Here is a 22,237-nt window from a genome sequence, read left to right on the forward strand (position 1 = left end):
AGTAGCACCAACCCTTGATGGTTTAACAGTTTTGGAGGTAGTTTGACGCAAGCCATTGGAGAAAACTGGAAGAAATTTTGGAGAATGAAGTGGAAGAAAAAAAAAGAGAGATTGAAGAGAAAAGAGTAATAAAAAGAAAACTTTAGGAGAAACTTAAGAGACGTGAACAGTTGAGAAGAGGAAAATAACGGAGATAGTGATGACAATTTAGCAAAAATGAGATGTGCTAGGGAAGCTGCGTGATGTGGAGGAGGAAAGAAAGAAATTAAGAAGGTTTTGAGGGAAAAATATGAAGTGCCCTAATCCTTAAATAGAAAGTTGAACTTCTCTTCCATGGGCTCACCAAGTAAGAAAAAATTGGCCCAGCTAAAAAAACAAATCTCTCCTCTTGGACTTATCTACATGGTCATCCTCACGTTATCCATTTACCCAGTTTGTCACAATGGTACAACAAACTCCTCTTAATTTTGCAACTGCACAGCTCATATTCTTTAATCCATCTCTGGAAATCATAGAAAACTATTCAAGAATAAGTAAACAAAAAACGAAACAATATTAAATGAGTACTAAAAAAAATTAAAATAAAACAAGAAAGGAAAAGAGAGATAAAAGAAATTGTTATCTCAAACACTTCAGTGGTCAATGGAGAGCTTATCTCGATCCACATGGGCACCCCAATAGTGCTTTAAGCGTTGCCTGTTAACCTTAAATGTGATCCCCATTTTCAAGTCTTTGATATTAACAGCTATGAGGATACACTTGAGCTACTTCAAAAGGACCTGACTAGCGGATTTTAATTTACTAGGGAACAATTTGAGCCTAGAGTTGAATAACAATACCTGTTATCCTAGTTCAAATTTCCATTACATGATTCTTTTATCATGCCAATGCTTGGTCTTTTCCTTGTACAACTTAGCATTCTCATATGCTTGTGCTTGAAACTCTTTCATTTCATTCAATTCTAACAAGCTTTTATGTCCAGCAGTGATCGAATCCATGTTTAGCTTCTTAAGAGACTAAAATGCTTTATGCTCAAGTTCTATAGGAAGGTGACATGGCTTGCCATAGACAAGCTTAGAAGGTGACATCCTCAACGGTGTTTTGTACTCGATACAATATGCCCACAAAGCTTCATCTAGTATGGTAGTCCAATCCTTACGAGTAGGATTCCCCACTTTTTCTAATTTTTTTAATTTTTTTGTTAGAAATTTTAGCTTGTCCATTTGTTTGGGGGGGTGATATGCTATGCCAATCTTATGTTTCACCCTATATTGATGCAAAGCATTAGCTACCAACTTGTAGTCAAAATAAGACCCCTCATCATTCATAATGGCTTTAGGTGTACCAAATCTTGTAAAAATGTTATTATGTAAAAACTTTATCACTGACCTTGCATCATTAGTAGGGAGGGCAATAGTCTCGACCCCTTTACGGACATAGTCCATTGCTAACAGTTTGTACACTTTTCCCACTGAAGGAGGAAATGGACCCATAAAGTCTATTCCCCATACATCAAACAACTCAATCTCTAGTATACTTTGCAATAGCATTTTGTGTCTCCTAGATAGATTTCCTGTTCTTTGACAATAGTCACATGACTGATATAATTCATAAGCATCCTTGAATAGACTTGGCTAATAGAATCCTGACTGAAGTACTTTGGCAACAGTTCTTATCCCTCTAATATGTCCTTCATATGGAGTTGAATGACAATGCTGCAGAATGCTATGGATTTCATCATCAGGGACACATTTCCTAATTATTTGATCAACATAATGTTTAAACACAAAAGGTTCATCCCAATCATATTGCTTGGCATCATGAATAAATTTTCATCTTCTTCAACTGTTGAGATCGGGTGGTAATGCATAACTCACTAAATAGTTCACTATGTTGGCATACCAAGGTAATGACGTGGAAACTAACAACTATTTGTTTGGAAATTATTCTCTAATAAATGTGTCATGACCATTTTCACTTCCAGATTCTAACCTCAACAAGTGATCAGTCGCTTGATTCTCAGTCCCTTCCAATCTCTAATTTCCAAATCAAACTCCTGCAGCAAAGTATCCACCTAATCAACCTTGGCTTATCATCTTTTTTGCTTATTAGATACTTAATAGTAGGTGATTTGTGTAGACGATGACCTTTATACCAACTAGATAAGAATGAAATTTATCAAACGCGAACACCACAACCAATAAATCCTTTACTGTGATGGTGTAGTTAAGCTGCGCTTCCGATAAAGTTGTGCTAGCATAATATATTGCATGCAATATTTTTTCCTTCCTTTACCCCAACATGGCTCCCACAACATAATCGTTGGCATCACACATGAGTTCAAAAGGCAGTGTCCATTTCAGAGCTACTACAATTGGTGCTACTATAAGTTTTTTCTTTAACTCTTCAAAGGCTCTCAAACATTGTTCATCAAAAATTGAAAGGTCTGTTTTGCTCCAACAAACTGCACAAGTGTTTAGATATCCTCAAAAAATCCTTACTGAATCTTCTATAAAAACCTGCATGACCTAAAAAACTTCTAATACCCTTGACACTAGTGGGAGGTGGAAATTTTTCTATCATTTCATTTTTTCCTCTGTCTACTTCAATTCCTCTCTGTGATATCCTATGCCCCAGGACAATTCCTTCATGAACCATGAGACATTTTTCCAAATTTAAAAAAAGATTCGTGTCTTCACAGCGGCATATAACGAACTCTAGATTTTTCAAACAATCGTTAAAATCATTCCCGAAAATAGAAAAGTCATCCATGAAGACTTCAAGAAAATTTTCCACCATGTTGGAGAATATAACCATCATACATCATTGAAAATTTGTCTGGGCATTACATAAATCAAAAGGCATCCATCTAAATGCAAAAGTACCATATGGACATGTGAAAATTGTCTTCTCTTGGTTATTAGGGGCTATGACAATCTGATTATATCCTGAATAACTTTGGGTCCTTCAAATTCAGAGGTAATTTATTCGTCAACATTGCTGTGCACCCTTCAATACATCCGAAAATCTTTTGAAAATATATCTTTCATAAATTTCGCGTAGTTGAGAATTTGCTCCAAAGCTTCAACTAGGGGTATGTTCATGTGGAGTTGCTTCAACACATTTAAAAATCTTTTGAACTGATATCCTGCTTAGAGTTATAAAATCGCTGAGGGAAAGGTATAGGTGGTTATCCTTCAAGTTGCTGATATAATTTTGCTGTGGCATTCTTATTGACAACATGATTTGATTCTGCCACAACATTTTGCTAATTACCCATTTTAGGTTCAGAATGTTTTTTAGATGACGCTGGGATCTTTACCTGGTCATTATTCGAGTTATCCTCTCCTGCTGTTGCATCTTGAGCAACGTCATCAAGCTGAATTTTGCTTCTAAGAGTGATGGCCTTGCATTGTTCTTTCCTTTATGATCTCAAATTCTCAGCATCACTTGCAAATGCTCCTTATGGACTAGAATTCAAAGCATTCGCTATTTGCCCTACTTGATTCACAAGAGCTCGGAGGGGTGTAGTCTGTCTCTAAATTACAACATCATTTTTAGCTATATATTCCTTCAACAAAGCTTCAATAGATGATATGATGCCGATGCTTGACCTTGTAGAGCATTTTACCTCGGCATAGAATGATTATAACCAAGTAGTGCATTATTGGTATTTTATTTTGCAACATTGTTAAATTTTCCCACACCTTGATTATTCCAACTAAAGTTCGGATGCTGCTTCCACCCTAGATTGCAGGTGTTGGAATAGAGATTATTATTTCGGTTAAAATTACCTATGTAGTACACAAATGCTGGATTTTATGGGCATTCATCAAACACATAATTCTCACCACAATAAACACACGTTAGCTCGACTACTTTCATCTCTTGAACTGTAGTGGGTTTTTTCATTTTTTTAATCATATTAGCCAAAGAAGATACCAAGGTTGTTAATGAAGTGATTTCATCCAGCTCTATAGTACCAGCAACTGTCTTACTTGTCTCAACTCTTGTAGTTGAATATTGATAATCATTGTTGGCAATCTTTTCCAAAATCTCATATGCTTCATTATAAGATTTATCCAACAAAGTGCCATTGTTGGAAGCATAAACTACCGTCCTTGTATGTGTATTCATCCCATTATAGAATATATCCATCTGAGTCCAGTGTTGAAATCCATGTATAAGACATTTCTAAATTAAATCTTTAAATTATTCCCAAGCTTTATATAGTGTTTCATCCACAATTACCGAAAAGATATGATGCCATTTCTAAGCTTGGCATTCATATTTGGGGGATTATATCGTAGCAAAAACCTCTAGAAAAGGTCATTCCATGATGCCACTATTCTCGATGGCAAAACATTCAACCATGTTTTCAGATGATCTCTTAAAGAATATGGAAACATTACCAATTTTAGTTCAAACTGCTGAGCTTGTATTTGTGGTCTGACTATCCTTGGATTCAAATCATCCAAAATTGGCACAACATGCTCTCGGATTGGTCTATCTCGGTCATCTATCACCCTATGAATATGAGGATGAGCGTTCTGACCATTCAAATTATCATTCATATCATGTATCCCCTTACGAATAGGAGGACTAAGATCTTGACCATTCAAATTATTATTGTGACCAGGGTTATTCCCATTCCTAGATATTTTTCACAGTTATTTTCGCCTTCTTCGTAAAGTTATCTCGATCTCTGGGTGAAAAGGATACTCTTTTTTAGCAGGAATGCCTCTTCTAATGCATAGATGGAAAACATATAGAAATTAAATTAAACTAAGTTAGATAAAACTAATGGAATTAAGTAAAATAACTAAACCCAATTACACCAAATTGTCGATTCCTAGGGACAGTTCCAAAAACTTGTCGCGTGTGAAATGATATGTAAATTGTGCAAGTATACACGTCGAATCAAGTAATAAAGTGATAAGTGAGATCGTCTCCATAGGGATCAGATTAGGTATAAGAGTGGTCAAGTTATTATTATGAATTACGCTGTGGTAATTTAAAATAGTAAGGATATGTGCAAAATGTATACTGACTAATATAAGAAAATGTTAGGGAAAAGTAAGAGTGACAATGCAATGGAAATTACGAGAATAATTACATGAATTATCTGTGAGAGAATAAGTAAATAACTAAGAATGCTATGGAAAAGAAACTATGACAAAGGATAGAAGGTCTACGATGTTGATTCGAAAGGTTGGGATTATTAAGAATCTGCCCTTACTTTCAGTAATGCCTCAGCAAAATCGTACTTAATCTATTGCTAAGAAGAGACATAAAGTGACCTACTTCTTTCGAGAGCTAGATCTCAAGTTACCTGGCTTGTGTCTATATGCCTTCGCACGATACCCTACATTGTTTTATCTTCATTCTATAAAAATGCTGCACTATGTCTAGAGTTTGTTGCAAGTATTTGGTCTCGGGTAAGGGTTGTTACATTTATTGGTATCAGAGCAATAGTTTAGTCAGTTTTCAGAATATTCAGTATAAGTAAGAGTCTAGCTATACATGCCATACTTATATTTTGATAGTGTGATGACTCTTGACGATTTTAAAATATTTTTCTTTTATAGTTATGGATTTCGAACGAGTTGGTACAGATGGTGTAGAAAGTAACGCGCTCGCTTCCACAGAAGGGACGGTGCCACCAGATAGTAGAGAAAGGCCCGTTACAATTAGTCAAGGAGAAGGGGCTCAAGAAGCCTTTTTCCAAGCTATGAATGAATGGTTTACCAAGTTCGTTCGTACGAATCCGGCTGTTAGACCTCCACCTCCTCATGATCCTCAGACTACCCATGTAGCTTCCCTAATTACAGATATAGTTAGAAAAGGGAAGCCACCAGTTGATAAAATTAAGAAATAAGGGGTCGAAGAGTTTCGGGCTACTAAAGAGGATAATGCAGAGAAAACTGAATTTTGGCTTGAGAATACTATCAGGGTCTTTGATGAGTTATCCTGCACACCTGAAGAGTTCATGAAGTGTGTTGTATCACTTTTACGAGACTCGGCCTACCATTGGTAGAAGACACTTGCGTCAATAGTACCGAAAGAGAGGGTTACTTGGGATTTCTTTCAGGAGGAGTTTCGTAAGAAATACATTAGTCAGAGGCTCATCAACTAGAAAAGAAAAGAATTTCCTTGAACTAAAGCAGGATAAGACGACAGTTACTGAATATGAATGTGAATTTGTTAGAATCAGTAATTATGCTCGAGAGTGTGTGTCTACTAAAGCTATTATGTTCAAGAGATTTGAAGATGGGATCAATGATGATATTCGACTGTCAGTCGATGTCTTAGAAATAAAAGAGTTCATCATTTTAGTTGAAAGAGCTTGTAAGGTAGAGGAGTTGTTGAAAGGAATGGGTAAAACTGAAATTAAGATGTGAGACACGAAGAAAAGACAAATGAGCAAGTCATTTCAGTCTACATCCAAGAGGTCTAGAGAGTTCTCTACGAGATCTAATTTTTCAACAGGGTATTCTAGCCAAGACAGAGGTAGAAGATTTATGGGTTAGAAAGCTCAGACCACTTCAATTGCGAGTGTTGGCAGTATTCAGCCTGATAAACCCGAGTGTCTTTAATGTGGTCGACGTCATCTAGGTCAATGTCGAGCATTTAAGATTGGTTGTTTCCGATATGGTGCATCGGATCATTTCATTCGGGAGTGTCCTGAGATGGTTAAAAGAGAAGTATACCCAGTGTAAGATCAGGCAATGCCCCCGTTAGAGGCAGACCTTAGAGAAGTTTAGGAATAGGGGCAGGTAGAGGTGCATCTAAAGATTCAGCAGTGAGACAAGATGTTAGAGCACCTGCAAGGACCTATGCTATCCGTGCTCATGAAGAGGCATCCTCCCCCGATGTAATTACGAGTACATTTTCTCTTCATGATGTTAATGTTATTGCTTTGATTGATTTGGGTTCAACCCATTCCTATGTTTTGCATGAAATTGATGGCTAGTATGAACATGTCCATAGAGTCTACGGGATTTGTGATTAAAGTATAGGATCCATTGGGTCAGTATGTATTAGTAGACAAAGTATGTAAAAATTGCCCTTTGATGATTAAAGGTTACTATTTTTCGGCTGATCTCATGCTATTACCATTTGATGAGTTTGATGTGATTCTTGGTATGGATTGGTTGACTACACATGACGTGATAATGAATTCTGGAAAGAAATTCATTGAGTTGAAATGCGAAAATGGTGAAATTCTTCGTGTTAATTTGGATGAGTCAGATAGTTCAATTGCCATGATTTCTGTTATGTCTGCTCAGAAATGCTTGAGAAAAGGATATGAAGCTTATCTTGCTTTTGTGTTGAATACTAAAGATCCGAAGTTGAAAATTGAATCAGTGCCTGTGGTATGTGAGTTTCCTAATGTGTTTCCAGAAGAATTACCAGGTTTGCCTCCTATCAGAGAAGTTGAGTTTGGTATTGAATTGGTTCTGGGTACAACACCCATTTCTATTGCTCCTTATAGAATTGCTCCAATGGAATTGAGAGAATTGAAAGTTCAGTTGTAGGAACTAACAGAGAAAGGCTTTGCAAGACCTAGTTGTTTTCCATGGGGTGCACCAGTGCTCTTTGTGAAAAAGAAAGATGGTTTGATGAGATTGTGCATAGATTATCGACAGCTTAAAAAGATGACTATTAAGAACAAGTATCAACTGCCTAGAATTGACGATTTGTTTACAATTGAAGGGAGCTACTGTGTTCTCCAAGATAGTTTTGAGATTTGGATATTATCAGTTGTAAGTTAAAGAGTCAGATGTTCCAATGACTACTTTCCAGACTAGGTATGGCCATTATGAGTTCCTTGTGATGTCATTTGGCTTGACAAATGCTCCTGCCATTTTCATGGACTTAATGAATCGAATTTTCAAACCTTACTTGGATAAATTTGTAGTTGTGTTCATTGATGATATCTTGATTTATTCTTATGATAAGACTGAGCATTCAGAGCATTTGAGAACAATTTTATAGACTTTGACAGATAGTCAGCTTTATGCCAAGTTTAGCAAAAGTGAGTTCTGGTTATAGGAAGTTAGTTTTCTTAGACTATAGTCCTAGGTGAAGGTATTAGAGTTGATCCGGGCAAGATTTCAGCCATTGTTGATTAGAAGCCTCCCAGGAATGTATCAAAGGTCAGAAGTTTTCTTGGTCTCACCGGTTATTGTAGACGATTTGTATAGGGATTTTCCATGATAGCTATTCCATTGAAAAGATTGCTACAGAAAGATGTCAAGTTTGAATGGACAGAAAGGTGTCAGTAGAGTTTTGACAAGTTAAAGGCATTGTTGACTGAAGCTCTTGTCTTAGTACAACCAGAACCGAGTAAAGAGTTTGTGATTTACAGTGATGCGTCCTTGAATGGATTAGGCTGTGTACTTATGCAGGAATGAAAGGTAATTGCTTATGCCTCTAGACAGCTAAAGCCACATGAGAAAAATTATCCGATACATGATTTAGAACTAGCTGCCATTGTATTTGCGTTGAAAATTTGGAGACATCACTTGTATGGTGGGAAGTGCCGAATATTTACTAATCATAAAATTTGAAATACTTGATGACTCAGAAAGATTTGAACTTGAGGTAAAGAAGATGGCTAGAGTTAATTAAAGATTATGAACTAGTGATCGATTATCACCCCGGTAAGGCAAACGTAGTTGTTGATGCTTTGAGTAGAAAATCTTTATTTGCATTAAGAGCTTTGAACCCTAGTTTAACCTTATCGGTTGATGGTTCTATCTTAGCCGAATTAAGAGCTAAGCCAATTTTTCTTAAAGAAATTTGTGAAGTTCAGAAAGATGACAGTGAGTTGCAAGCCAAAAGAGCTCAGTGTGAGTCAGGCATAGAGTCAGATTTTCAGATTAGTTCTGACGGTCGTTTAATGTTCAGAAATCAGATATGTGTACCAAAGAATGATGAGCTTATTAGAAATATTTTAGAGGAAGCACATAACAGTTCCTTGTCTATTCATCCAGGTAGTACAAAGATGTATAATGATTTGAAGAAAATGTATTGGTGGGTAGGAATGAAGAGAGATATCTCACAGTTTGTTTCTAGATGCTTGATCTGTCAGTAGGTAAAAGCCGAACATCAGGTACCTTCAGGTTTATTGCAGCTTGTGTTAGTTCCTGAGTGGAAATGGGACCTAGTTGCCATGGATTTTGTGATAGGATTTCCGTTGACACCAAGAAAGAAAGATGCAGTATGGGTTGTGATTGACAAGCTAAAGAAGTCTCCTTTTATTCCAGTTCGTAAGGATTATTCACTTGACAAGTTGGCCGAGTTGTATATTTTAGAGATAGTCAGACTACATGGAGTACCGTTTTGATTATTTCAGATAGAGACCCGAGATTCACTTTGTGGTTTTGGAAGAAGTTATAGGAAGCTTTGGGCACAAATTTGAGTTTTAGTACAACTTTCCATCCTCAGATCGATGGTTAGTTAGAGAGAGTTATTCAGATACTTGAGGACATGCTCAGATGTTGTGTCTTAGAATTTCAAGGTAGTTGGGAGAAATATTTGCAGTTGGTAGAGTTTGCTTATAATAATAGTTACCAGTCGAGTTTAAAAATGGCACCTTATGAAGCTTTGTATGGACGTAAATGTCACACACCTTTGTGTTGGACAGAGCTTAAAGAAAATCAGATTTACGGGGTTGATTTAGTTAAAGAAATTGAAGAGAAAGTGAAAGTTATCAGAGATTGCTTGAAAGCAGCTTCAGATAGACAGAAGTCTTATGCAGACTTGAAAAGAAAAGAGATTGAGTATCAAGTTGGTGACAAAGTGTTCTTGAAAGTATCCCATGGAGGAAAGTCTTTAGATTTGGCAAGAAAGGCAAACTAAGTCCACGTTTTATTGGACCGTTTGAGGTGACTGAAAGAGTTGGACCATTAGCATATCGGTTAGCTTTGCCGCCAGAGTTAGAAAAGATTCATGATGTGTTCCATGTTTCCATGTTACGTCGTTACCTTTTTGATCCTTCACATGTGATTTCACAGACAGAGGTTGAGATTCAGCAAGATATGTGTAACACCCCTTACCCGAGACCGTTGCCGGAGTCGAGCACGAGGCGTTACCTGACTTAGCTTACTAATTCGGGCATAAAAATTTTCTTTTAAAATTAATTTAGTTCCATTAATTCAATATGTCCTTAAAAAGGGTCCTTGAGACCCTAAAACATGAAATTGAAATGGTTCGAGAACAAACCAGAATCAATAAAAATTTTCCGATCACTTAAACAAATCAAAACAATTTATTTCATCTTTCATAAATAAACTGTCCATCTGCGTCATAGTCACTAAATAAATCATAAATTGAGTTACAAAACTAGAAATCCAAATCTGTAAATTTTATCTAAAACTAGACTCATATATCTTCTTACCAAAGTTTTTTCAGAATTTTTTTGTAGCCAATTAGTACATTTTATTAGTTAAAGTTTCCTCTATTTCAGTGTTTGGCTGCTCTGACCTCCGTTCACTATGAATTAATTTTATCTTTGTAAATAATTAAAATAGCCATGCTATTTATTTTATTTAAAATTAGACTCAATAAGTAATCTATACATATAAAGTATAACTCATAATTATTTTTGTACAATTTTTAGTGAATTTATAAAGTCAGAACAGGGGATTTAGAAATCACTCTGACCCTGTCTCACCAAAATTTAAATATCTTGTAAAATACAACTATTTTATTTACTCTGTTTCTTTCATATGAATATAGACTCAATAAGATTTAATTATATATCTTATTCACTATCTAAATCCATTTCTACTATTTTTAGTGATTTTCCAAATTCACTTCATTACTGTTGTCTGATACTGTTTTAAAGCTAATTTCACATTTTTCATGATTTCCATGGAATAACTAGCATTTAGGCATACATAACACCAAAAATGTCCTTGATTAGCCATTCCAACAGCTAATCATTATCAAGCATTTACATACCATTCATCAGCCATGTCATAAGATCATACACACAAAATGGCTACGATGCTATACATGCCATACTCAAAATGAAACGTCTAGCTATACCAAAATAATCCTTGTGATAGTGTGCCTGGACCTCCGACGTGCTTTACGATCCCTGAGTTGGCTTCACAAAACTATAAAAAGAAGGAAAATGAAGGGGGTAAGCATTAAGCTTAGTAAGTTTGCATGCAAATAAATAACAACATTCATAGGAATTATCTTACTACTCGGCATGATACTACTTAATGCAACTTCATTAATTGTCATAGACATATTTTAAACTTCTTCACTTACTCACTTACTTAAATACTTGCTTACTTAATCAAATTTATTAATACATTTTACTTGCCTTTTTCCTTATTAAACATACATGAACATTATGTACTTACCTTTGCTCTTCTAGCATGAACTTGTCTTACCATTTTAGCATAACTCGTCTTACCTTACCTTACCTTGACATTCTCTTTAAATTTTCCTGTTGAACCACTTGGAATACTAAGGATACATTGGTACCTTACCATTGCCATGACTTGTAATGGTCTTACGTGGTATCCTTTTGAAACTTACCATTGCCATGTCTTGACATGGTCTTACATGGTATCCTTGCCTTATGAACTCACCAATGCCATGCCTTGGCATGGTCTTACATGGGACCTTTGCCTTATAGTAACTTATCAATGCCATGTCTTGACATGGTCTTACATGATTTCCTTTCCTTAGAAACCTTACCAATTTCCATGCCTTGGCATGGTCTTACATGGTATCCTTAAACCCTAATGTCATGACATTTGTATCCTACACATTCCTAAGGTTCAACTAGGACTTTCTGAAATTACTTCTCCGTCAATTCATGCTTGAGTCTTCTTTGAATAATTTCATAAAATAAATATAAACATGCTGGAAATTAACAACATTAACATAAAATAATAGAATATTGCATTTATTTACCGCAAACTTACCTCGAAACAAAATACGATCAACTATATCGATTTAGTCCACTATCTTTTTCTTTCCCCGGTTTAACTCTGTATTTCGTTCTTCTTGATCTATAATAAAAAAATTTAGCTTATTTAATACTCACATTTATTAAAACATTCCTTGACTCAAACTTTCAAAAAATTACATTTTTGCCCCTAAACTTTTACATGTTTACACTTTTTCCCAAAGGCTCGAAAATTAAACTTCATCCTATTCTATTATGTTTTATGACATGCTGATCATTTTTCCCTTCTATGGCAACATCAAATTCTCACTCTAACATGTACTTATGGACATTAGGTATTTTTACCGATTATGTCGTTTTACTCGTTTTCACGTAAAATCGCTTAGAAAAAGTTGTTTAACACAATTTCAAGCTTCATATTCTACCATAAAACATCAAAATAAACACATTTCACCTAGGGGTATTTTTCCAAATATAAACCCTAGGTTAAAGTATTGCTAGAATAAGCTTAATCAAGTTACCGGGACTCTAAAAACGTAAAGAACATTAAAACGGGGCTAAAACGGACTTACAATCGAGGTTGGAAGCTTGAAAAACCCTATCTATATCTTCCTCATGTGAAATTCGGCCAAGGGGTTGAAGATGGACAAAAATTGGCTTTTAATTTTGTTTTTAATTCATTTTAATAACTAAATGACCAAAATGTCCTTAATTAAAAACTATGGTGTTTTATCTTCCTTTAGGTATTTTTGTCCAAACTAGTATAATGGTCTAATTACTATTCAAGGACCTCTACTTTAAAAACCCATTACTCACAAGTACTTAGTACCTTTGTGAACTAGAACACAAATTTTACAACTTTTGCAATTTAGTCCTAAATATCAAATTGGACCCTCTATCAATAAAATTTATAAACAAAATTTTCACACAATCATGAAATCATTCCATAGACCTTAAAATAATAATAAAATAAATTTTTCTACCTCATATTTGTGGTTTCGCAACCACTATTCTGTTTAGGCCCTATTTTGAGATGTTACAATATGACTTTAGTGAAGAACCGGTAAAGATTTTAGCTTCAGAGGTCAAGCAACTAAGGAAAAAAAGTATTGCACTTGTGAAAGTATTATGGAATAGGCATGGGATAGACGAGGCTACATGGGAGCCTGAAGAGGTTATGCAAAAACAATATCCAAATCTTTTCACAAGTAAGAATTTCGAGGACGACGAAAATCCCTAAAGGGGGGAGAAATGTAACATCCCAAAATAGAGCCTAAATGAAACAGTGGTTGCGAAACCATGATCCGAGATAGAAAAGTTTATTCTGATTAATTTTTATAACTTACCGAGTGATTAGATGCATGTGTTATGGAAAATTTTATAGATCGCATGCTTAATTTGCCTATTAGGTCTTAATTATAAAAGTTGATAAATATGAGTTTTAGATGCTAAAGGATTAAATTGAAGAGCATAATTGAAGTAGAGGTCCTTAAATGGTAATTAGACCATGAGGTTTTCATGGACAAAATTGGACATACTTAGATAAAAATAACTAAAGTTTTGATGAAGGGTATTTTAGTTATTTGGTAATTAAAAGATTAAAAAAGGGAAAAAGATGGCAAAATGTGCCCATCTTCTTCATTAAGCTGAAATTTTAAGGGTTCTTCATAGCTAGGGTTTTTTCAAGCTTCCAAGCTTCATAGTAAGTGATTCCAAGCCTCATTTTTAATGTTCTTTATGTTTTTAAAGTCCCGATAACTTGATTTAGCTTATTCTAGCAATAATTTAACCTAGGGTTCATATTTGGAAAAATACCCATAGGTGAAATGTGTTTATTTTGATGTTTTATGGTAGAATATGAAGCTTGAAATTATGTTAAACGACTTGAGCTAAGCGATTTTAAGCAAAAATGAGTAAAACGACATAATCGGTAAAAATACCTAATGGTCATAAGTACATGTTAGAGTGGGAATTTATGCTGACGTAGGTAAATAAATGATCAGCATGTCATAAAACATAAGAATTAGGGATAAAGTTTCATTTCCTAGCCTTGGGGAAAAAGTGTAAATATAAAAAAGTTTAGGGGCAAAATCATAATATTGCCTAAAGTTAGAGTTAAGGACTGTTTTGATAAATGTGAATATTAAATAAGTTAAATTTACTATTATAGATTTACTATTATAGATCAAGAAGAACAAAATTTGGGGTTAGACCAAGGAAAGAAAAAGGTTGAGAACTAAATCAAAATATTTGATTGTATTTTGTATCGAAGTAAGTTTGCAGTAAATAAATACAATGTTTTATTATTTATAATTAATGATTTTATTTTTCAGCATCTATATATTTATTTTGTAAATTTATTCCTTGATGATTCAAGTAAGAATTAACGAAGAAATGATACTTAAAAGTTCCGGTTGAACCTTAGGAATGTGTAGGATACAAATGTCATGACATTAGGGTTTAAGGATACCAAGTAAGACCATGCCAAGCCATGGCATTGGTAAGTTTTACAAGGCAAGGAAATCATGTAAGACCATGTCAAGACATGGCATTGATAAACTACTATAAGCCAAAGATCCCATGTAAGACCATGCCTTGGTGAGTTCATAAGGCAAGGATACCACGTAGGACCATGTCAACACATGGCAATGGTAAGTTTAAAAAAGAAAGGTACCCGTGTATCCTTAGTATTCCAAATCGTTCAACGGAAAATTTAAAGAGTGTACCAAAGGGAAGGTAAGATAAGTCTTGTAACACCTCATGCTCGACTCCGGTGACAGTCTCGAGTAAGGGGTGTTACAGAGTTGCCATGGAATGTTTTTCCGAATGTTATTAAGCATGTTGATAATAAGTTGAGTTTAATTAAAGTAATTGTCCTAGTTTATTTATGTTATAATTGTTGCAAATTGTGTTTAATTTTGCTAAAATCTATTTCATTCATATAGTTTGCATACTTAGGATAATTTGCATTAGGGATCATTGCATTTAGTTTAATCATCACTTCTCAACTATGTTGTGTTTTTATTTACCAAATTGTTAATATAATTTTACAAATAAAGTGACTTAGCACAAATACAATCCCTGTGGAGACAATAACTCGATACTTAGTTATTACTTGCTAACGACTGTGTACACTTGCACAAACCTACGCATTACAAGTTTTTGGCGTTGTTGCCGGGGATTGTTAACTATTGCCATAGTCATTTTTTTGTGAAATTATTTACTTCCAATTTGGTTTATTTCTAACATTACTAACTTATTCTTTTTAATTTTATGATTTTCTTTTCAAGTGTTTATGAGCATAGATCGGATTATTGATTTACTCCCTGTAAACCTTGAAATTGAGTGAATTCAATCAAAGAAGACGTGAACGAATAGCTTAAGGAAAAGTTGAGATGGACCTTGGAAATCACCAAGGTAATAAGCCGAGCATGTACGAAATTCCATCCTCATTGCCGATGATAGGGATTGATGCATCATATAATATGGTGTGCCACTTTTCAATGAGTTAAATCTAGGAATTAGAAGGCTAGATATTGAGGCAACCCAATTTGAATTGAAACCAGTGATGTTTCAAATGCTCCAAACGGTGGGCCAATTCAGTGGTATGCCCACGGAAGATCCACATCTCCACCTTTGACAGTTTATGGAGGTGAGTGATTCATTCAAGATAGCCAGTGACACTGAAGACACATTGAGGTTGAATTTGTTTCTGTACTCATTACGAGATCGAGCACGAGCATGGCTCAATTAATTACTACCAAGTTCGATATCTACATGGATAAAATTAGTAGAGAGATTTTTGGTTAAGTATTTCCCGCCTAGAAAAAAGCTAAGTTGAGGAACGAGATCACAACTTTCCAACAATTGGATGATAAGTCTTTGTATAAGGCTTGTGAGCGATTCAAGGAGTTACTTCATAAATGTCCTCATCATGGGATTCCTCATTGTATTCAGTTGGAGACATTCTATAACAGTTTCAATGCACATAAAAGATTGATGGTAGATGCTTCTGCGAATGGTGCAATTTTGTCTAAGTCTCATAATAAGGCTTATGAGATTATCGAAAGGATTGTGAGTAATAACTATCAATAGCCAACAAATCGAATAGCTTCAGGAAGGCGTGTAGCCAAAGTTCAAGAAGTTGACACCTTCACTTCATTATCAGCTTAGGTATCGTCTATTTTCTCTATGTTAAAATAGTTTACCACTAATAGTGCTAATCATTTTGCAGCTCAGCCACTAAGTCCATTTGAAATAGTTTCCTGTGTGTACTATGGGGAAGGTCATTCTTTTGAGAATTGTCCATCAAATCCTGAGTCAGTGTACTATGTGGGGAACCAACATCAAAATAGGAGTGGATAAGGACTCCAGTCCAACTTCTACAATTCGTCATGGCGTAATCATTCTAACTTTTCTTGGAGTAAGCAAGGAAATGGACCGAATAACAACTTATTATAGTATAGACCCAATCAATCTCAAGGGTTTAATCAATAAGCTCCAAAACCACATCGAGCTAAGACATCAAATAGTTTGGAGAACTTATTGAAAGCGTACATTGGAAAGAATGACGCTTTGATCCAAAGCCAAGTAGCAACATTGAAAAATTTGGAAAACCAAATGGGTCAGTTAGTTATAGACCTTCATAATAGATCGCAAGGAACCTTGCCAAACAACACTGAGAATCCAAAAAATTTGGGTAAAGAACATATCAAGGTAGTGGCATTGCGAAGTGGTAAAATTCTAGAACCCCGATTGATTGATGTCGAAGATAAGCCCGTTGAGAAGAATCAACCAACGGTTGAAATTCCTACACCAAAAGAGTCAGAATCTACAAAAACTGACAAGGTAAATCCTAACTTAGTGGATTTAGAGACTTTAACATCTTCTTTGGATGCAGATTTACCTACTCAGAAGAGTTATCTGATTTAATCAAAAGTTCCATCACCTCCATATCCGCAAAGATTGTAGCAACACAAGCAGAAAAATGAGGTGCAATTCAAGAACATTTTGGACATTCTGAAGTAGTAACACATCAATATTTCATTGGTAGAGGCTTTAGAATAAATACCGAATTATGTAAATTTTATGAAGGATATACTATTCAAGAAGAAACGGCTGAGTGAGTATGAGACTGTTGCCTTGACGAAGGAATGCAGTGCCTTCCTACAGAACAAACTGCCATCGAAATTGAAAGACCTAGGAAGCTTTACTATACCCTGTAACATTGGTGAATCCTACTGTGGTAAAGCGTTGTGTGACTTAGGAGCGAGTATCAACTTGATGCCTGAGTCTATTTTCAAGTTGCTAGGGATAGGTGAAGTAAGACATACAACTGTGATGCTTCAGCTAGCGGATCGATCTTTAGCATATCTCAAAGGAAAGATCGAGGATGTTTTGGTAAGAGTCGATAATTTATTTTTCCTGCTGATTTCATTGTCTTAGATTTTAAAGAAGATAAAGAAGTGCTGATCATCCTTGGAAGACCTTTCTTAGCCACGGGAAGAATGTTAGTTGATGTGCAAAAAGGTGAACTCACCATGCGAGTTCAAGAAGACCAGGTAACCTTTAACATTTTTAAAATGATAAAATTTCCTGATCCGGTAGAAGAGTGTTCAGTTATGGAAGAGATAGAAATCTTGGTTTCTATAGAAAGCAATTTTAAAGAAGATCCATTGGAGAAAGCATTGAATCTTGACCCTTTGGAGGAAGAAGAAGGTGAAGAAAACATGGCTTTGATGGAAGCCAATCTGAGAAATTTTAATCAATCCACACAGTTTGAACTATTGCAGTTAGAAGTCAGAGAATTTGTGAAACCCAAGTTGTCAATTGAAAAACCATATAAACTCAAACTAAAGGTACTTCATTCCTATTTGAAATACGTTTATTTAGGTGACTGTCCCACTTTGCCTGTGATTATTTTAGCAGGATCGACGAAAGATCAAAAGGATCAACTAATTGCTATTCTAAAGAAATTTAAGAAAGCAATTGGTTGGACCATAGCTAATATTCGAGGTATAAGTCCTCTTTTTTGCATGCATAAAATTATTTTAGAAGAAGGTGAAAGAGCTCAAATTAATGGATAAAGGAGGCTCAATCCTATTATGAAAGAAGTTGTGAGAAAGGAAGTGATCAAATGGTTAGATGCAAGAATCATCTATCCTATTTCAGATAGTTTGTGGGTAAGTCCGGTGCAGTGTGTGCCGAAGAACGGTGGAATCACGATTTTTGAAAATGAGCGTAATGAGTTGATTCCAATGAGAAATGTTACTGGTTGGAGAATTTGTATTGATTACAGAAAGTTGAATAAAGCCACTCAAAGGACCATTTTCTGTTACCTTTTATGGATCAGATGTTAGGTCGACTGGCAATTAATGAATTCTATTGTTTTTTAGATGGCTATTCGGGATATAACCAAATAGTTGTAGCTTCGGAGGACCAACATAAAATAACCTTTACTTGTCCATATGGTACATTTACTTTTAGGCAAATGCCTTTTGGTTTATGTAGTGCACTTGCAACATTTCAACGATGCATGATGGCAATAATCACTAATATGGTTGAAAATTTTGTTGAGGTTTTCATTGATGATTTTTCTATTTTTGGTAACACTTATGATATTTGTTTGAGTAGTTTGGCTAAGGAACTGAATAGATGCGAAGAGACGAATCTTGTCTTTAACTGGAAAAAATGTCATTTTATGGTTAAAGAAGGGATTGTCTTAGGGCATAAAATCTCAAAGAGAGGGTTTGAAGTCAATAAAGCAAAGGTGGACATCATTGAAAGATTACCGGCCCCAATTAATGTGAATGGAGTCAGAAGTTTCTTGGGCCATGCCAGTTTTTACCGAAGGTTTATCAAAGATTTCTTGAAAATTTCTATACCATTGTGTTTGTTGTTAGAGAAAGATGCAGAGTTTGATTTTAGCAAAGCATGTTTGGAAGCTTTTGAAGATCTGGAAAAAGGTTAATCTCAGCCCCAATAATTGTTACACCTGATTGGAGCTCACCTTTTGAGTTAATGTGCGATGCAAGTGATTATGTTGTTGGAGCTGTAATGGGTCAAAGAAGAAACAAAGTGTTTCACCCTATTTACAATGCAAGTAGAACCTTGACGGGAGCCCAACTTAATTATACGGTAACTGAAAAGGAACTCTTTGCCATAGTTTTTGCTTTTGACAAATTCCGCTCATATCTTATAAGTACCAAAGTTACAGTATTTACTGACCATGCGACCATTAAATACTTGCTTACGAAGAAAGATGTGAAATCGAGGCTAATTCGTTGGATATTGTTGCTCCAAGAATTTGAACTTGTGATCTAAGACAGAAAAGGTGTCAAAAATCAAATAGCTGATCATCTGTCGAGGATGGAGCAAGATGAGGTAACTCAATCATGTGTGCCTATCAACGAGAATTTCCCAGATGAACACTTATTTGAGGTAAGTCGAATTCATGAAACACCTTACTTTGCTGATTTTGCCAATTATCTTGCATGTGGAATAATTCCTTGAGAAATGACATACCAACAAAGGAAAAAATTCCTTCATGATAGTCGGTATTATTTTTGGGAGGATCCGTTTTTGTTTAAACAGTGTGTAGATAATATAATCTGGAAGTGTGTAGCTGAAAGTGAGATTGCTGAGATATTGTATCATTGCCTTTCATCTCTAAGCGGGGGACACTTTGGTGGTTCAGGTACTGCAGCTAAGATTTTGCAAGCAGGTTTTTTGTGGTCTACTGAAAACTGTAATTTATACATATTTTTACCCCATGCTTAACACAATTTATGGATGATTTTTCCTTAAATTTGGTGAATTCGATGCTCCTAATGCCTTAATTTCATGTTTGATACTTAGGCGAGCATAGGAGAGCGAAAGGAATGAGAAACGGGCCAAAAATAGATAAAATGGGCCAACGTACGAAATCAACACGGCCTGGACCTCCTCACACAGGTAGACCGCACGGTAGTGTCAATTTGGAAGAATCGAAGCACGACTCATATGGGTGGACCACACGCCCGTGCCTATTTAACAGCCTTGATCATGGTCTGAAGCAATCGCACACGGACGTGTCACACGAGCATGTCCCTGCCAAGCCCAAGTTTAGTCCAATCAAAAAAGGCCAATTTTGAGGGTTCTTAGGCATTCCAAAGCCTATAAATACACCCTAGAGGAGGAGGAAAAAAGACACATAGAGAAGAAGGCAGGGAACTGCTCAAGGAAAGCCGATTGATCCATCTCAGAAGCTGATTCATCATCAAGATTGAAGATCTCCCCTCCATTTCCCTTCAGGAGTTTTAGGTTTTTCTTTATGTTTTGTATTCATTATTCTTCTGAGATGTTTTCCTTTTTAGTTATGAACTAAATCCCTTAAATACCTAAGGGGAATGAAACCTAAGACGAATCTTGTTATTATTTTCTGAATTGTATGATAAATATTTGACTTGCTCTTAATTATGTGTTCTTAATTCTTGTTTTGATATTCCAGGATATTGATTCAAGATAAGCTCTTATTCAGAGGAGGAATAGACCCTGTCTAAGAGTACAATTGTCATAATTAAGCGGAGTTGGTTGCGCGCCTTAAGATAGGGTGACAAGATTTTGCCAGATTAGGGTGAAACCTAATAAGGGGATCCATAGATCGAGTTAATGCAACCCTAGAGAGTTAATTAGAAAGAGATTTCAGTTATTCAACTTAAGGTTAGACATTGTTAGTCTCGAGAGGGATAATAATATAACTTAGAGATTTCTATGGATCAAGTGAAATGAATAAATCGTCCGATTCAGAGTCAAATAACAAGTGAAGTCTAGGTGGATTTTTCCTTAGGTATTGTCTTAATTCAATCGTTTTTCCAAAAGTAATTCCCCAATTCTATTTTTTTTTGTGATTTCTTAGTTTAGCTAATTAGTTAGTTAAAACACCATTATTCTTAGGCTAGATAATAAAAAGACAGTCATTACTAGTACTTTTAGTTCCTTTGGGTTTGACAATCCGGTTTTGCTAAAACTATACTATTGTTCGATCGGTACACTTGCCTTCATCGTGATAATAGTTAGTTTCAAGAACGATTCATTATAAATGTATAAAACTTATCACACACAAAATCACGATCAAGTTTTTGGCGCCGTTGCCGGGGAAGTAAGATATTAGGAACACTCAATTTTTATTACTTTAGCCATTTACTTTTACTGCAATTTAAATTTATTTCTAATTTTTATTACTAATTCTTCTTTTTCCCTTTTTTATGGTAGGTTCTTATAATTTATGACTAGAAGAAACCCGTCAAGACCATTGCTTTTTGATAGTGAGATTGATCGCACAGTTCACAAAAACCAAAGAGAAATAAGGCGAAGTTTAAGATACACAGAGAACGAGCAAGAGGACGATATTCAAACCCTAACCGAGGAGATGGCTGAAAACCAAGAAAATTCACTACCTCCTGCAATTGCTGTTAATCAAAATCCTGCTCCGCGCACTATGTATGATTATGCTAAACCTAATTTAACAGGAACTGAGTCAAGTATAGTTGGACCTGCTATTGCTGCAAATAATTTTGAAGTAAAACCTAACACAATTCAAATGATACAACAGTTTGTTCAGTTTGATGGTTTGCAGGACGAGGATCCCAATGCTCACTTGGCAAATTTCCTAGAATTTTGCGAGATCTTCAAAATTAATGGCGTTTATAATGATGTCATCCGTATTCGGTTGTTTCCCTTTTCATTAAGAAACAAAGCTAAACAGTGGTTGAACTCGTTACCACGAGGGTCAATCACTACTTGGGAACAAATGACTGAAAAATTTTTATTAAAATATTTTCCATCGGCTAAAACAACCAAATTACGTAATGATATCTCTTCTTTTGTGCAGATGGATTTAAAAACACTCTACGATGCATGGGAGAGATATAAGGACCTTTTATGAAGATGCCCTCACCATGGGTTACCACTCTGGCTACAGGTTCAAACGTTCCATAATGGCCTAAATCCTTCGACTCGACAGATGATTGATGCAGCCACTGGAGGAACTATCAATAATAAAATACCTGAGGCAGCTTACAAATTTATTGAGGAGATGTCACTGAATAACTATCAGTGGCAAGTTATGAGAACAAAGCCGACGAAAGCAGCTGGTGTTTTCAACCTCGACGCGGTTACTATGCTATCTAACCAAGTAGAACTTTTAAATAAAAAGATTGACAGTTTGTGTGGTTCCACTCAGGTACATCCAGTGATGAGGTGCGATTTGAATGGAGGAGGAGCGTGCACAGAATATCAACCCTTCAACCCTAGCATCGA

At 35.5% G+C, this 22,237-nt stretch overlaps 2 non-coding genes across 2 annotated transcripts; both read right to left on the reverse strand.

Annotated features, from left to right (window-relative positions):
- Nucleotides 1–15,772: 15,772 nt before the first annotated feature.
- LOC121210398 (small nucleolar RNA R71) lies at nucleotides 15,773–15,879 on the reverse strand. The gene has a single exon (XR_005905511.1). It is a non-coding gene; the product is annotated as a small nucleolar RNA R71 (small nucleolar RNA).
- Nucleotides 15,880–21,776: 5,897 nt separating this feature from the next.
- Nucleotides 21,777–21,883, reverse strand: LOC121210683 (small nucleolar RNA R71). Its single transcript, XR_005905797.1, has one exon. It is a non-coding gene; the product is annotated as a small nucleolar RNA R71 (small nucleolar RNA).
- Nucleotides 21,884–22,237: the final 354 nt, after the last annotated feature.

This window comes from Gossypium hirsutum, chromosome A11 (genome assembly GCF_007990345.1).
Source record: "Gossypium hirsutum isolate 1008001.06 chromosome A11, Gossypium_hirsutum_v2.1, whole genome shotgun sequence".
Lineage (NCBI taxonomy): Eukaryota > Viridiplantae > Streptophyta > Magnoliopsida > Malvales > Malvaceae > Gossypium > Gossypium hirsutum.